At 38.7% G+C, this 18,284-nt stretch overlaps 1 protein-coding gene across 9 annotated transcripts in view; it reads left to right on the top strand.

The window, feature by feature from the left end:
• Positions 1-18,284, top strand: part of PRUNE2 (prune homolog 2 with BCH domain) — a 202,736-nt gene that overhangs the window by 398 nt on the left and 184,054 nt on the right. The gene's annotated exons all lie outside the window — the stretch shown is intronic.

The raw sequence follows: 18,284 nt of genomic DNA on the forward strand, positions 1-18,284 counted from the left end.
GTTGCGTACATCAGCCCCACCCTGATCAGTGTATGGGGCACTGCCTGGAGCTGGAGCTAGCAATCACTGTTATTACAGGGCTGGATATGTATATAATTTTCCTGTGCATAATCATATTTCATATGTAGGTAATTCTTCTGCATACTGTATGACTTTTATGATGCTGTGTAGACAATTCAAACTATTCATTTGATTCAATTCTAGAATATTAAGGAAATCAATTGAAATGTTTATCAGAACTCATTATACTTACTGCTCACCCTTCATTTAATTCACCCCTCATTTTCTCCCCTCCTTTTGCAATATTTTAGATTCAGTTTCTATCGCCCTGATTGTCCACACTAACAAGACAATAAGTAAAAAAAGTAATCCATAGGTTCTCAAAAAGCAAGAGTAAGCTGCCATCCTTTCTCTTGTGGACATGGATCTGATTCCACAAAGTCTTCTCCCTAAGATAAAGGATTAGCATAACTATGGTACGGACCACCAGAACATTCCAATTTCATAAACAGAATAATAACCCTACAGTACATAACAGAACTGTAGTGAATTTTCTATATGATACCTTCTAAAATAAACTTTTAAAATTATGCTGATAAGGCAGAAGGGCTCTGGAGGGCATTACCAAAGCCCCTCCTTGCTGCAGCTTTATAGACTGTTACACTGTGCATGGAGTGTCTCAGTCTCAGTCTGCTCCCTCTGCATGTTTCCCCTCCCTCACACAGTGGAAAGGAGAAGTGCTCCTACACAGTATAATAACCTGCAAAGACAGACTACGGAAGGGCTGTGGTAATGCCCCACAGAGCCCTTCTGGAATCATTAGCTTAATTGTAAAACCTGATTTTTAGAAGGAAGGAGGCCATGAATAACAAATACGAGAAGATTACCACAGTCACAGTGTCTGGATCTACGAATAAGTGCCCCTGGTTTATCATGCTGGATTTTGATGGTAGATTTCCTTTAATGTCAAGTCATTTTTAGAAGTGGAATGTAATCGCGGCACCTTTAAAAACATATCCATGGTAAACTGTTTTCTCTTATTATTAAAATGCACGGATAACATTTTGGACAACAGAATATAGATGAATTAGTCAATTATAATGTACTTTAAAGGAAACCTGTCATCGGAAACTAGCCTAATAAACCACTACCAGTTTGTTTTCAAGCAGCTTAACCACTTCCACATCATGTTTATTTCATGGCCCAGTCTGGTGGCATCATCCAGAAAATCAGCTTTGAAGTGAGATGTAAATAGGTTGTATAAAGTCAAAGATTAGTTAGTTAGTTAGTTAGTTATGTCTATGGGTGCAGGACCTTCCAATTACAGTGAAGGGGGTGGTCTGAGTTGTAGAGAGCTGGACTTTAGTGTTACACTTTCTTCCTCCTTGACTTTATACAACCACTTTACATCTCACTTCAATGTTGATTTTCTGGATGATTCCACCACACTGTCCCATGAAAGAAATGTGATCTAGAAGGTGATTCTTCTTAGAAAGACTGTATAAAAATATGCAAGTGAGATGGAGGTGCTCCGGCCTATGTTACCACATTGCCTTGGCTTTGGAGTCTGTTAATATATACACGCCCCCCCTTTCTCCAGGAATTACCCACCTATCCACAAAGAGCCTGTGGTGTCACTCAACTGTCTGCAAGCCAGCATGTGGCACAATATTTTTCTTGCACATGCGCATAGCTCTGAAGTCCGACTCTCCAGTCGGTGGATCAGCAGGTATGACCAGGAGAGAGTGGGGGCATGCATGTATTAACACCTGACGCTTTGAAGATGTAAGTGAGGGCAGTCTACCAACAATAAATCTGATGGTAGTCGTCCTTTAATGTAAGAAGGGAAAGTTCATGAGCTGATCATGGTGGATACATTGTTTTTACAATACATACTTACATGAACGTGTCCCATTCCATGATGATGTGGAGTGATTTTTGAATATAAAATTCAGTAGAATTGTTGGTGTTAAAAAAGGGATCCACAGGATTCAGTTATACTTGGTACTTGTGTCCAGATGAGGGGGTATGTCAAAATAATATTTCCCTTTTAATACAATCAATAATACATTCATGTAAAACCAATTTACTTGTAGTGTATGGTGGTTTTGTTATGGCAAAATATTTTCTTTTAGGCAAATACATGTTTTTTAGGCTTATGACTTAAATGTTAGTTTTGTGTCAGTTGAATAAGCTTTATTGTGTATGGTAAGCATAGTTATTTTGCTAATGGTTCATTATGTGACCTACCCCTCTGATCTCTTTGTATGGCTTAAGTGGTATTACTTTTGGGACAGAGCTCATTGTTGCAAATGCGGCCTTGGCAAAAATCTTTAGCACTGCAATGATAGATCCATACCAATCAAATAATTTGCAAAGGAATTGGATTAATTTATCATTAGAGCAGCTCCTTGCGCCAGTTCTATGTCTGTCTTTGGAGTTCTGCTACCATCAGATTCATTAAAGTGGCTTTAGCCCTTGATAAATCTGCTGGCAGTGTTTTATGCTGTGTGGGTTGTTTGCGACAGTTGCATTAAATGTCACAAAGCAAACCCTTTTGTAAACGCAATTGTTAACAGCCGTTTATTTAGGCAAATCACTCTTCAGCTGTTGCAATGTGTTTTTAAATGCATGCGTTAAATGTGACGTGTGACCGCACCCTTATACAAAGAAAGTACTATTCTTAAAAATCATTAGATTTACATCGCCCTTTACATTAACGTTTTTATTATTTTACCACTGACTGAGCTAGCTGAGTGTTTTTTTTTTTGCATGATATGTTATGATTTTCATTGGTACCATTAACCTCTTAATGACCGCCGTATCAGCTTTTTACCGCGGTCATTAAGGGTACTTCTTCTGACACGATGCCTTTCTACAGCGGGACGTCAGAAGAAGATTTCTGGATATCGGGTCCTGTAAGTGCCAGTGTCAGGCTGTGATATCACAGCCCAGACCTGGCACTAACACCCGGGATTGGGAAAACTCCGATCCTTGGTGTTTAACCCCTTACACGCTGCGGTCAAGTATGACCGTGGCGTGTAACTGTCCACACCGTGGATCGGACCCCCCGGTGTGCTTACCGGGGGGGATCCGATCCCTCCTGCCTCAGCCCCAGGTTCAGACGAGTGACCCAAGGCTGTCGGCTCCTCTTTATGCCGGGTTCCGCCTCCAAGGCTGTCGGCTTCTCTTTATGCCGGGTTCCGCCTCCTGGCAGGACTCGGCTGTGTGTAACTGAGCATGCGCAGCATTACTTACACTATACACTGCAATACAAGTGCATTGCAGTGTAAGGGCTTGAACAAGGGATCGGATGATCGCTTGTTCAAGCCAAGAAGTAGAAAATGTAAAAAAGTTAAAAAAAAAAGATTTAGTCATTTAAGAATATAATTAAATAAATAAAATAAAAGTCCCATAATCTCCACAGTTACACATAAAATGCAAATAAAGTATATAAAACACAAAAACACATACATATTTGGTATCACCGCGTCCGTATCAATCTGTACAATAAATCTAAATCAATATTGAACCCGCTTGGTGAACGACGTAAAAAAAAAACTCAAAAAACTTCCCGTAATACACAATTTTTCAAACACCATCACTAAACATTTTCTAAAAAGTGATCAAAAAAGGTTACGTTCCCTAAAATGATACTACTGAATAGAACTTTTGCAAAAAATAAGCCCTCAACCAGATCTGACAACAGAAAAATACAGAAGTTATGGCCCTAAAAAGTTGTCAATGGTAAAAACAATGCGATTTTGCTCAGGAAAATTGAGCAAAGATGATAAAAACTATATAAATGAGGTATCACCGGAGTCGTAGTGAACCAGAGAATAAAGATTTTTTACATTACGGTGAGCAGGGGAAAAAAACATGCTAAAAATCCAAAATAAAAATTGATGATTTTGTTTGTGTCCCCCTTGAAATAGTTAATAAAATCTCATGAATAAGCTATAGACCCCCAAAATGAATTATCTATACATTGTATCTCATCCCGTAAATAATAAGCCTCATATGTTTGCATTACCAAAAAAAAATACAAATTTATAGGTCGTACAATGTGACAGTACAAATCTGCTGTGAAGGGCGCCTCCATTCATCCTATGCTCGGCCGTGCGCCCATACAGCAGGACACCCCCACATATGGGGTATCAGTACACTCGGGAGGAATTGGGCATCAAATGTTGCAGTGCGTTTCATCATTTAATTTATTTTGAAACTGTCAGATTTGGCCTAAATGAATGTATTTTTCAAAAAAAAATTCGAAAGTTTCTGAATCGCAGGTCCATATTGTTTTAACCCATGTGAAACACTTAAAGGGTTAATAGACTTAATAGAAGTTGTTGTACACACGTTGAGGGGTGACATTTCTATAGTGGGGTAATTTATGGGGTTTTACTATTATTTAGGCCTTTCAAAGTCACTTAACAGCTGAGTTGCCCCCTAAAATGTGAGTTTTGGCAATTTTTTTGAAAATGAGAAAAATGGCACCTAAAGTTCTGCGCCTCATAACATCCTAGAAAAATGAGAGGATGCATAAAATATCATCTCAACATAAAGAAGACATTCCGTAAATGTTAACGATCAAGCTTTTTGGGTAGTTTTACTTCCTGTCTGGAAAGCATAACATTTCAAACTTGGAAAATGAAGAATTTTTGCAAACTTTTGCCAAATTGTCACTTTTTTTTCAGAACGAAACTCAAAACTTATCACTTAAATTTTGCCTAACATGAATCACAATGTGTCACGAGAAAAAAATCTCAAAATCACCTGGATATGTTAAAGCGTTCCGAAGTTATAACAAATTATCGGGAGACATGTCAGATTTGAAAAATCGAGTCTGGTCATTAAGCTGAAAACTAGTGTCAGTGATAAGGGGTTAAGGGGTATTTGTGATTTTTTGATAATTTTTGTAACATTTTTGTGGAAACAAGATTACAAGTTTTGTTTGGGCTCACTAAGCCGGTAACATAATAGATTAACAAATATGGGGGGATTTAATTATTATTTTTTTTAATTATTATTAAACAGTTTGAGTGGAATGAAGGGGGATTTGTTGTTTTTAAACATTTCTTTTCCTTATTTAAAACTTTTATATTTTCTCCCTTGAGGGGACAAGAAGGTGTAATATTTTGAAAGCACCTAAAATACCATGGGGCTCATTTACTAAGGGTCGCGCTGCTAACTTTTGTCGGACTGTGAACCGTTTCCGCAGATTATACGGCTTGCACAGGTATTTAAGAAGTGTTTGTGCTGGTATTTTGGTGCACGTGATCCTTTTTTGGCGCAGCTATGCTGGTTTCCAAATGACACATATTGGGGGGCATGTTGTCAGACGATCCAACTGATTCCAACTGAGCGCGGGATTTAACTTTCAAATAGTGTTGCACGCCCTAGCCCTAACATGCACCACTAAAAAGATGGTAAACTCTGTGTAACCTGGCCGGAGAAGCGTCACATGCGAGATATCGGGCGCACGATCTTAGTGAATCGCAGCACAGTGCATTATCGTCGCCCAATGCACTTTCGGTGAACTCCGGGGATGGGGTAAGTAAATGTTTCCCAATGTGCTCTGGATGTCAGGATACATCTGCAAGCCAGTTTAGTAGGTTTTGCTGGAAGGTCATCTATGGCAGGCCCAGGGGCCTTCACTAGGACCCAGCTGCTTTTGCAATGCATTGGCACTTTCTGTTTGTGGCACAGGCTGAAAATGGATTTCAGAATGTCTTCGATGCTGCATTATGCATTTACACATGAGATTAATGATTTCTGCAAAGTTTGTTGAAAGGTGAGAACCTAATTGTGTTTACAGCACTGGACACCTTTTCCTACTTGTAGAATTGCTAAAAGTGTTCAGAAGCAGTAAGGGGATACATCATAATTTAGAGCATCCAATAATAGTGGCATCATACAAAAATATGAAAAATAAAGCATGAACCAAGTAGGGTTGCACCTATGCTAGAATTTTGAGTGTCATATGATACCTGAAAAAGTATCACGATACTCGATACTGATACAATATTTTCAAGAAAAGAAAAAAGTATTATCTGAATGTTTAGGGTGTGGTCACATGGGGCGTTTACAATGCAATGCAAACGTCTGGGGGCGAGGCTCAGTCTGATCGCATACACATTTCCTTTGAAACACATGCAATCAGTAACTCAACCAGTGATTTGCCAGGAGAACTTTAGTGTTTTATTACAGCGAAGTATATGTATTGTAATGGTTATCCTGGTAATAATAATATAAACTAGTATACTAAATAGTATAATTTAGGACTCATTTAGAGGGGTGCTTTTGATGTCTGTGTGCTATCCTTTTTTGTGGATGGCAAATGGACCCACTGTTTCCTATGGGTCTGTTCACATGTCATTTTTTTCAGGTGGTATATGTCCTTTAATGGCATAATTTAATGCATTGTGTCTGGGGAAGCCCTGGGGGATGTAGAGACACCATATATGGACAGATGGTGATATTACCCTGATTACATGGTCCCTGCTCTGCCACTAACCCAACACATCTCTCAAAAGGATTCCCTGCCTGATGTCTGCTCTATGGGAATCCTCTGCAGACAGATACAAGCAGTCTGTAGAACACTAGTAGTCTTTCTGTATCGCAAGCTCCAGAAACCTGGTATTGAACTGTTCTCACTTTGAAAGTATCGCACAAGAACAGAGATTTTGACATTGGCTACCAATAACCTTTTCTGGGGACATTACCTGGAGGAAATCAACCATTAGGGCTGAGTGATCTCAAAGGAATTTGTGCTGAAAGACAAACTTTACACTATATGGAGTATTACTATAATGGAAACTAAGGCAGTCATGAGTTGTTTATTAGAGCAAGGAAAAACCTCCATGTTGTAACAATTTATAAGCTTTACTTTTTGTCAATATAAATAAAGATTATTATTATTATCATCATATAGCACCCTTGATAAACAATTGAGTATCAAAAAGATAAATTAAATTATTTAGATTTTGTTGAGATGCTTTTACAGTTCTTTCTCTTGGTCCTGAAATGATTCAGAATGCTGACCAGCATGGAATGGGCTATTGGAATCTGTCACCAGCTAAAAATGACATTCCTGGTGACGATTGTGCTTTAACTGCATGTATCTCTGCACCCATAGAAAACTGATTTTATTACGAAGAAGAGATTCTCATAATAACAAAGGTAGGATCCTAGGTACTATAGCACCCAAGATGGAGGCACTGGCAGTGACACTCCCCGCCAGCCTCTGAAAGTGATTCATCTCAGGCAAAAAGTGACTCATTTTCAGCTCATTTGCATATACATTTGGAGCCAATTTGTTATTGTTAATTTGTTAATGGTTGATATTCAAAATTAAAGATAGAATTTTAGAACATACATTTCACAAGGGTGCTGTTAATTTAGTGCTGTCTGTGACTAAAAAGTTTTTTTTATATATACCAAAACTCCAAAATTGCTGACTTCCTCTCCTCCCCAGAAACTGCAAGTGAAATGAGAATATTGATGAAAGTGTACAGATGTATTATTTAGTAGGAAGAGGCACTTCAATGTACTCATCAAAACAAACAGTCCCCCATGCTTATGTACAGAAAACTTTCATTTCCACTGAATACTTTCTCAGCTCTTTTTGTTTTCCTGCCAGCACACATCATGAGAACTCATTTATTCTTCTGTGTGACAGGAACACCCTGCTGAAAAACATATTGTAGGCCTTGAGACAGAAGTAGTGCTACTTTGTAATTGGTGGTCTACTGTATATATGATATACAGACATCTGTAACTCTGCATGCCACTTACAGTGTGGGGTTAATGGATTATTAAAAGATAGTAACAGAACACAAAAATGTTGAACCCACGATAGAAAATGTGCTACCAGATGGCACTCAGCATGTACGTCCCTTCCATTTACAGACTGGGTTCATGTTTTTGTCATTTGGGGTAAAAAGAAGGATTTGTAATAATACAAACTGTGGACTTTAACAATGGTATATTACAATGTATAGTATGTAGATTTATAATAATTTTTTTGTGAATTTACATGCAGGGCATTTGTTGTAAAAATCAAGTTCTATTTATAGGGTTTCTTTTGCTGGACGCACATGGGTTCAATTAAATAAGACAAAAAAAAAGGAAAATTCTGCAACTAGTTTGTTGGATGTTAGTTCATCCTTCTCATATAAATTAAGAATACAAACAAAACATCTCCCAGAAGGTATTCAGGAATTCTTTTGATTTGAATGATTTATGTGTTCTGTACATATTTATGTAGCTTTTCATTCATTGTGAACCAAACATACCTTGAGACTGCTGTAGCTACACTGATCATATCAGAATCATATCTTGTGGAATCCCTGAACTGAGTGGTTATACAGTTATGATAATGAGGCTCTGTTGCTCCTGTGGCTGCTCTGTGTGTCTTCTCTTACCCTAATTTGCCCTGCTTCAGAGAATGATGTAATCACTGTGTTGTCCCTGACAGGCAGAAGTAATCAATTGCTGCACCATCCCTCAGCTGCTGTGTATGAGGCATTCGACTCAGGTTGATTAGTCCTACCTGGACAGCTCCTTGCAATGTGTTTATGAACGGTAGCCAGCATCCAACCCAGCTTTCCCAAGGTCCTGAATTTTATAATTGTTTTTTGAGCAAAACCACTTGGATCAGGGTTTAAACAAGACATGTTTCTGCATCATTGTCGCTACAGCATTCTCAAGGTATGTTTAGTCCACAATGCATGAAAACAAATGGTAGATTTCTTTTAACTATTCCTGTCTAATAGGTGTTGTCTTTTCAAAGAAAGGTGCAATAATCAGCAGAATTTTTTTATTGATGGTACTATAGCGATCCAATAATTTAGTCATGTAACATTTCGGGCCCCAATGTGTCCTTCATCAGACACTGAAACTAATTAGATAGGATATCAGTATGAATATAACCTATTACAAACAACAAACATCTTCAAGTGATATGGTAAATAATTACAGTGAAAATATCTAGGACAACAGTATATGCTCATATACAAAAAAACATTGTGGGACATAAGCTTGAACAGTATCAGAGAAAAACAAAACAAAATATGAATGTGGGTACTCATTTTTTATATTTTCTTTCAGATACTGATTATTTGATACTGTAATTATGTACTGTATCACTTGATATTTGTTGTTATATGTCATACTGATATTCCGTATACTTATATGATAATCTGTATAATTACTTTCAGTATCTGAATATGGATTTGTTGGGGCCCAAACATTACATATTCTATTAACCCCTTAACGACCTGGCCCTTTTCTATTTTTTTCATTTTCATTTTTTACTCCCCACCTTCAAAAATCTATAACTTTTTTTATTTTTACACTTAAAGAGCTCTGTGAGGACTTGTTTTTTGTGTAACAAATTGCACTTCACAGTGACTGCATTTAATATTCCATGTCATGTACTGGAAAGCGGGCAAAAAATTCCAGATGCAGTGAAAAGGGTGAAAAAACATATTTGCACCTTTTTCTTGTGGGCTTGGATTTTATGGCTTTCACTGTGCGCCCCAAATTCTTTGGGTCAGGGCGATCTCATGGGATACCAAATTTGTATAGGTTTTAAAATGTTTTCTTAAATTTACAAAAGTTAAAACATCCTGTACAAAAAATTTTGGGGGTATTTTGGCATCTTCTGGCGCTAATAACTTTTTTATAATTCGGAACTGTTGGTGGTGTCATTTTTTGTGACTTTTGATGACATTTTCAATGCTGTTATTTTTCGGACTATACAACCTTTTGATCACTTTTTATTGAATTTTTTATATTTTTCAAAATGGCAAAAAAGTGCCATTTTCCCCTTCGGGTGCATTTACCCATATGGGGTTAAACACAGTGAAAAACCGTTATCATATTTTGATAGATCGGGCATTTTTGGACATGGTAATGCCTAATCTGTTTATGATTTTTACTGTTTATTTATATTTATATCAGTTCTAGGGAAAGAGGGGGATTTGAATTTTTCGTTTCTTTATTATTATTTTTTAAACTTTTTTTTATTTTACTTTTACCATTTTGATCCTACCATATACTGCCATACTACAGAATGGCAGTATATGGGGATTTTCCTTCTCATTCTTTAAGGCTGTCATGGTGACTTATCTTCGCTCCCCGATGACGTCACGGGGAGCAATGGTGCTAGAACCAATCGTGGGTGTTACCGTTAAGTCTTTGCTGCAATATGCAGCAAAGACTTACTGTCTATGGAGAGGGCTCAGCCCGTGAACCCTCTCCATGCACCCGATGCGCGCCATACTATTGCGGCGTTACGCTATTAGGGTGTTAATTATTGAACCTAAAGGAATGATTTTTTTAAATCTGCCCTGTGTCATTATAAGTGGTTATAACTTTGTACCACTTTAACAAATCCAGGGGATTTTGAGATTGTTTTCAAATCATCAATTCTGGAATAGGGTTTTTAGCTTCATTCACAATACCATAAAAATAATATTTTATCTTTATTTTATGGCTCACCAAAATTACAGCGATACCCCATTTATATAGCTTTTTTTTCGTTCACTTGTATTTCAGAATATAGAACTCATTTTGTGAGAAATGTGCTTGTTTTAGATTTTTGTCCATCATTATTATTGGGCATAACATTTTTATGTTTTTGTCTACAAAGCTGTTTTAGTTCTTTTTTTTGTGGGACAAGCAGTACTTTTTATTGGTATCGTGTTGGGGTAAATGTTACTTTTTGATCACTTTTTATCCTGTTTTATGAGGAAAATATAATAATTTGTTTGAGTTTTTAAAAACTTTTTTACGGCATTCATCGTATGGGTTCAGTAACGATTTTATTTTATTATACGGGTTGTTATGGAATAGAGTCTTTTAGTGATTTTCCATTTTTTATGTTGTATTTGATTTTTATATGGGATGCGGCATCAGGGGACTTTTATTCTTTTTTATTAATTGTTTCATTTGCGCTTTTTTATTTTTAAACATTTTTTGACTTTTTATTTTGTTTACATTTCATTAATGTGGAGAATCTGTCCAATCTGTGGACATTCTGTAAAGGAGGTCCCTTTTGTAGACATGTATATGGGGACAACAGCAGTGGACAGTTCGATAAAAGGGGGCATCTGCTGTGGACTTTTTATTGAAGGGGCATCTGCTGTGGACATTTATTTAAAGGGGGCATCTACTGTAGACATTTTGTCAAATGGGGAATTTGCTGTGGACATTTCATTAAAGGGGGCATTGCTGTGAACATTTCTGTAAAGGGGACATCCGCTGTGGACATTTCATTAAAGGGTATCTCTGCTGTGGACATTTCATTAAAGAGGGAATCTTCTGTGGACATTTTATTAAAGGGGGAATCTTCTGTGGACATTTCATTTGAGGGGGCTCTGCTGTGGACATTTCATTTGAGGGGGCTCTGCTGTGGACATTTCATTAATGAGGTGCGGCTGCTCCTAGATATTTTATTAGAGTTGCGGCTGCATTTAGTACCCTAGGACTTATACTCAAATCAATAACTTTTACCATTTTTTTTGTGGTAAAATTAGGATCCTTGTCTTATACGCAAGTATTTACAGTATGAGGGGCAGTTCAGCTGCAGAGGGCACGGAGGGTGGGGCAGCCAGAGGTAACAGTACAGATCTGGTCTGGATGGTAGTCGGGGTGGATGGTTTCATGCAGTTAGGGAATATGATTGGCTTTCCTAGATAGATGGGTTATATGAGCTTGTTTGCAGTTCATCATTAAATTACTTTTATGAACAGTACAAGATTAAGGATATAGAGTATAAAGAGAATGTAAAGTATATAGAGGATATAGAGTTTCTAACATCCAAGCACATGTTCTACCGTATATTTGTGCCATCCTTTTATTGGCATTTTTTGTGCTGAGATGATTTTTTCCAACCTTAAAAATGATGATGCAGATTTATCAAAGCTTGTCTGTCATGAATTTCAACTATTTTTATTACTATTTAACTATTTAAGCCACCTCCACGCCATGGTTTGTTTGCAAAGAAGCACAACAGTCTTGTGACTGACATTCATTTTTAGATTATTTTTATTTGTTAATGCCATTTGTCATTAAAATGCTTTTATCCATTTTTTAAATGCTGCCATTACTGCACCATGGTGGTAGAGCATTTCATTGTATCTATAGCATTTCCTTACTCTATCTGTTAAGAATCCTCCATCTGCAATGTCTTTGCTTTTGGTCTTTTGTACTGTTCTTTGAAAAAATGTGTACATACCACACATGTAGAACTGATTACAGTTCTGAGCTGATGCTTCTCTGGTAAGGAGGAATTCCTTGCATTTTATTTCACTATGATGTAAGGAGTACTGTCCCTGACACTATACTCGGTTTATGAAATCCTGTCAGGACACGGTGTGTTTTTCATGGATGGAGCACAGCTGTGTGGCACAGGCATTAGAGGTTTTTTTTTCTAAACTGAACAAGCCTAATTCTTAGTAGACTATTATTATAAGAAAGTTCTTTCATATGGTGGCCCTAATTTCCTATATTGCTTTTGGAATGTAGAACGCAGAACTGAATCTCATATTTAAGGTGTGGTCTTAAAAGGGATGCTACCAGGGCCGGATTAAGGTAGGTGGAGGCCCCCACTTAGTGTATGCCAGACAGTGGTAGACATTGCTATTCTAAATTGTTATTAACATTAACTTTCTCCTCCATGTTAGTCTAGTAGCTGGCACAATGGCAGTGGCAGTAGTATTGACCACTAGTCCCAGTCACCAAGCCAGTTCCACACACCGTTGTTTCCCTGAGAGTTCTCTCTTCTCTCACATTTCGGGCCAAGTGATCTGTTTAGAAGTAAGCCTAACAAAGATTGTCTAGTACTTGGCAGACAAACAGTTCAGCCAACCAGTGTTAGAAACTAAAAAATGGGTGATCAGGTTTCACACATTGAGTACGGACAGGCTGGGTGTGCTGGGTGAGCCAGTGACTCACTGTCAAAGTTTGGAGGCAGGGAGGTGGGCGCACATGCAGCGCAGTGGCACGACCGCTGCATATTGCTCCCAGAGAATGTCAGATCACAGCTGCGAGCTGACTGTCAGACATTGCTGGTGGGGTCCCCCTTATTAGTAAAAAAGTGGTGGCCCTGGGGTGCACACCCCTGGAGCCTTCCCTATAACCTCGCCCTGGATGTTACTACTTTTTATGTTAAGAATTCTTTAATTACACAGAAGAAATTGTGAAAAGGTTAAGACATTGGGCATGATCAAGGGTAAATATACTGAGAACAGTAGTAATAATTATGTACAAATACTTCTCTGAATCACTATGTGTGAACCAAGTGACCTGAAAGCCATTTTATATATTTATTTCTTAGCAGAACATAATATAATTTTGCTACTGGAAATAGACTATGGAAACATGCCTTCTGTTTATTGATTGTATACTTTACAGAGCACTCAAGTATTGATTTGAAGGCCAATGCTAAACCGCAGAATTGTTCTTTTATTCTTACAGGCACCAAGTATTTGTCAATATCGTGCTCTGAGGCAGCAATTTAGAGTTCTAATAAATAATTCATCTACTGCATGTCTCTTTTTTCCCAATTTCACTGCATTCTTTATTTGTATCATGTGCAGATATCAGCATGTCAAAGAAATGGAGATATACAAGTCTTCCTGAAATAATTACAGATGAGATGTAAGAAAATAAAATTATCACTGGATCTTAACTGAAAAGGATCCAATTATTGTTTTTCATAGTTAAGCCCCCATTTACACTGCTGTAATTGAGGCTATGTTATGGCTGTACACTTTGCAATAAGAACACACCCCCTATTGAGGTCTATGGTAAATGGTCACAAGTGTCTCTCTGCATCGTGACCAAGCCAGGCGGCCTTCAATGGCTGCTCAGCTTTCAATGGAAAGGGAAGGGGTGAGTAGCGCTCACTCCCACTCACTTCGTGTGCTACGCCCAGGATCCAGTCTCGGCAAGCACAGGGCCATGTGAATGAGACCTTACTGAGAGAAATCAGAGAGCTGTAATTTCCTGGTACATATACTATATAATTTCACAATTACACAAATGGATAAATGTTTGTTAAACATATATCCATTTGTATATTTTATCTTCACTATTTTACTGTTAACCTTTCATTAAAAAATGGAAAAGGATACAATTAAAACATTGTATATCAATCATCACAATCATTAAAAAGTGGCAAGAAAATGATCCACTATGATCCCTCTCTACAGTTTGCAGACTGCTAATACAATTTTACAGTTGTGGTGCTCTTGACTAACTCTATGCTAACTGCTTGAGTTTTCTAAACATTGACTGACTTCTGACAACTGGAGCACTATATGATGGCATTGCACGGTGGCATTTCACCATTTTGGTGTCTTTTTTGGACCATTCTATGTTTCGGTATGCCCTTGCATGTCAGATAGGTTCCTGTATTTGTAGTTCCAGTGCTGGTGGTTATGTTCCTTGTGAGGGGGTGACTTGTGGGGATGAATGGGGTAAGTCTTGACAGGCATGTTGCTACAATAGTTTTTTTGGAGTGTCCCCTGATGCAGATGTCTTTTGTTCCCCCATTTGTGTCAGTGGAGATGTGGGAAGGGGAGCAGACTTTCAAAGTAATGCTACATTCACTTCTTGTTTTTTGGACATGTGTAACGTGTATACCAGGAATTCCATAGACATGTCCATAGACTCATACTGGAAGATAGAGGCATCTTTTTGCCTCTGTATGACATCTATCCAATGCCTTTTTTTAAATCAAGTATTTTGATTTTGTTTTTCAATGATCTAAACAATCAAACACAAAACCTAACTCCACCCCCACCCTTAACCCCTCCCTCCTCTTCTCCCCATGAGAATGCAAAAGACTAGGTCAAGAAGCTAAGTTTTGAGAAGTCACTTGACACTTAGAATTTTGTACAAAGAGGTGTTGTACAGGTGTCTGTACCAGTGAGAGTAAGTTACTTGATACAGAATGGGTCATGCAATGTATATAGGAGAGCCACATGCCTGCTCAGCAATCATCGCAGAGGTTACATTATCTAAGACCTGCACAAATAATCCTGTCCGTTACTAATGTAAATGGTGCCAATCGGGGTGAATCAAGTCATGGGCCCCAAATATCCTCAAATTTTGTAAGAGTATTTTTTAAGGGGATAATGTAGGAATTAAAGAAGTTTGGGCAGAAGAGTAATTTTAATGACTCACCTTATCACTGACAATGGGAGCTTACACCAATCCTTGACCTTTTTCTGACATCTGGACAAAAGAGGACCAATATTGGAGGCTGTATAATTCTCCACTACTGACGACACCTGCACCCCCAGGTATTTAAAGGAAGACAAAACGGGGAGGTTGTAATCCGAAATTTCTTTTGGGCAAACTTGAGGTGAGAACGGAAGGACTGTGGATATGGACCAATTTATGGTCAAACTAGATAACAGGCCAAAGAGCTAATAAAGAAATAGCACTTCTAAGGAAGATGGACCACACATTTGGGAAAGGAAGAAGGTTGTCTGCATAAAGTGCTACCTTCTTATGCAGAGATCTATACTGAAAGCCGTGAAGTGCAGTAGGTTGTCCCAACACAGACGCCAGCAGCTCCATTGCTATTGCAAACAACAGTGGTGACAGCAGGCACCCATGGCATGTCCCTTTGTATAAAGCAAAAAGTTGGGAAAGTATGGCATTTCTTTCAGATATGGCTATTCCTGCTGTCAAATGCCTTGGCCACATCAAATGATATGACAGCAGCTTCCGGCATCTTTGACTGGGAAGCTTGAATGTTCAATAAGAGTCCCCTTACATTAATTGCAGTGGACATGTTTGGCATAAAACCCGCTTAGTCAAGGTGAATCAATGTTGATATAACTTTATGTAGCCTGAGCTCTAAGATCATCAGCTAAGGAACCTGCTGAGAGGGGGCATTTTCCTGGTTTCAAGAGAACAACTATGACCGCCTTACACAAAGTGGGGCAGATTCATCAAGCTGTCTGAAAGTCAGAATATTTGTAATTGCCCATGGCAATCACAGCTCAGCTTTCATTTTACGAGTGCTCATGAATATTTTAAAGGGGAGCTTTAAAATAAATGGTTGCCATGGGCAGTGGGGTGGGGCAGATTTATCAAGCTGCCTGAAAGTCAGAATATTTCTGGGAAATAGCCCCTCACTAACACACTTTTGTAGATCTCAAAAAGATGAGGGAGAAGAGTCTCCTGAAATGTCTTATACACCATTATTAAGTGACATTGTTTTTAATGCAGTTTTATGTTCCTATAATGAGAGTGGAGCTCCCAATATATCCTTATATTCTGCTTCTGGAACCCACCAGAAAGGTGTACAGTTGTGCTGCAGTGGGGTGCCCTTTAGAGGAATAGAATAAACACATCACCTCCAAAATATCCTGAGCATGTGTTACAACCTCTCCTAGATCCCCCTGCAAGGAGATATGTGTAGAGCCTCTCTGCGCTGATTCTATCTATTGTAGCTAGCAAATGACCTACCCTCTCCCCTTTCTCATAGTATCTTTGCCGCTGAAAAAAATCTCTTGTTGTCAGCTATAGTCAGCAAATGTTCAGAAAGTTGGCAATGAGCATAAACTCCATCTCTTCTCATGGACCACAGAGGGATTTGCAATATATTTTATTTCTGCCTTCTCCACATCTCTACATAAAACTTCCTGAAATGCTCTAGACTTTTTCTTGATACCTGACATCTCACAGAAAAGCAACAACCGAGGAATGCTTTGCAACCATCCCATAATTCTAGGCTTTGAACAGAGTCAGTGTTATGGAGTAATTATTCGGCCAATTTGCCACTAACTCCTGGGGTACAGCCCTTCTCTGTTAAAATGGGTAGCCAGAATAGGTTAAAGGACACCTGTCATCAGGTCTGTGTCACTATTTCTGTTACTACTACCTGTTGGAGCAGCTCACAAGGATCCACCCCAGCCTTTATCTAGTCATTTCATACATCATTCATTGTAAAATCATCTATTTTTTATCATGTAAATAAGGCTGGTCACATGGTCAGAGGCAGTGATGTCACCCCTGTTACCCCTCCCCTCTCCTCCCCCTGCTCATGTCTGTGTGTAATGTATAGTAAAGCATGGCTAGTGTGTGTGCTGCATCTGCTGACATGCTGCATCCTCCTAATATACAGGTGAGAGACACAGACATCAGCTACACATGAATCTGACATGTTCTGCTGTAACATGGCTGCCTGGAGCTGCTGTATCTCTCCTATACACACACACACAGGCTGCAGGGGGTGTGGCCACCAGCACCAGGAAGCACATCATTATACAGCCTCACATCATTATACAGGCTGTCAGTCATGCACTGGGGGTGTGGCTGTGCCTCCCACTCATGAATAGAGTGGACAGCTTGAATATGCTAATGCTTCATTGGACATTTCACAGGTCATTTGCATACAGCTTTAGGACCTCATTGCTTAGGTTTACAGGCATGTAGAGGGACAATGAAGGGATAGAGGCAATGCTCTCTAATGGCAGTTTATGAAAATATATTTAGTTTAGGGGGGTTATTTTGCATGACGGGTTCTCTTTAAAGTGCCAAGTCCTAAGACCCTGAACAGGCATCAGAAAGGATCTCAGGCATAATAAGATGTGAGATTGATCTGAGAGTCGCCTGGACAGATAGGTAACCTCGCCGAGTAGTGGCAGCATAGCTTGGTTAGCTAGTGCCAAAGCTATCCATAACAGAGATCTATAGGAGTTAGAGTAACAAGAGTATTGTAGAAAGAGTATTGTTTTTTGAGAGGGTGTGGTACTCTCCATATGTCACAGAGACCCAAATCATGAATGATCCTACCAAACTGGGTAGCAGGAGCAGCCGGCATCTCATTTATGAAGGAGATTATCTTCTGCAACACTATTGCAGAGTAAGGTGTGGCTACATAAGCAGTGGCAATGACTACCTGTTTGTGGTACACTTCCCCAATAATACATACAAATCGCCCTTCACAATCTACAGCCAAATCCTGGAAAACAAACAGAATCTATTTAGGGATCAAAATACTGACCCCCCTCAAATAAGAGGTATAGGTAGAGTGTCATAAATTTAACGGTGTCAGGGGTTAAATGCGTCTCCTGAAGACAGCAAGTAACCCAGGAATAAGAATTAATAGTATTTAACACAGCCCATCTCTTCTTGGGATCCCTCACTTCCCTCACATTCCACATTGAAAGATTAATAAAATTTGCTATTGTACACATACAGTAGAGCATTGATCAAAGCACATAGCCACATGGAGGTTACAGCAAGAGTCATTT

The sequence above is a fragment of the Engystomops pustulosus genome, chromosome 1 (genome assembly GCF_040894005.1).
Source record: "Engystomops pustulosus chromosome 1, aEngPut4.maternal, whole genome shotgun sequence".
Taxonomy (NCBI): Eukaryota; Metazoa; Chordata; class Amphibia; order Anura; family Leptodactylidae; genus Engystomops; species Engystomops pustulosus.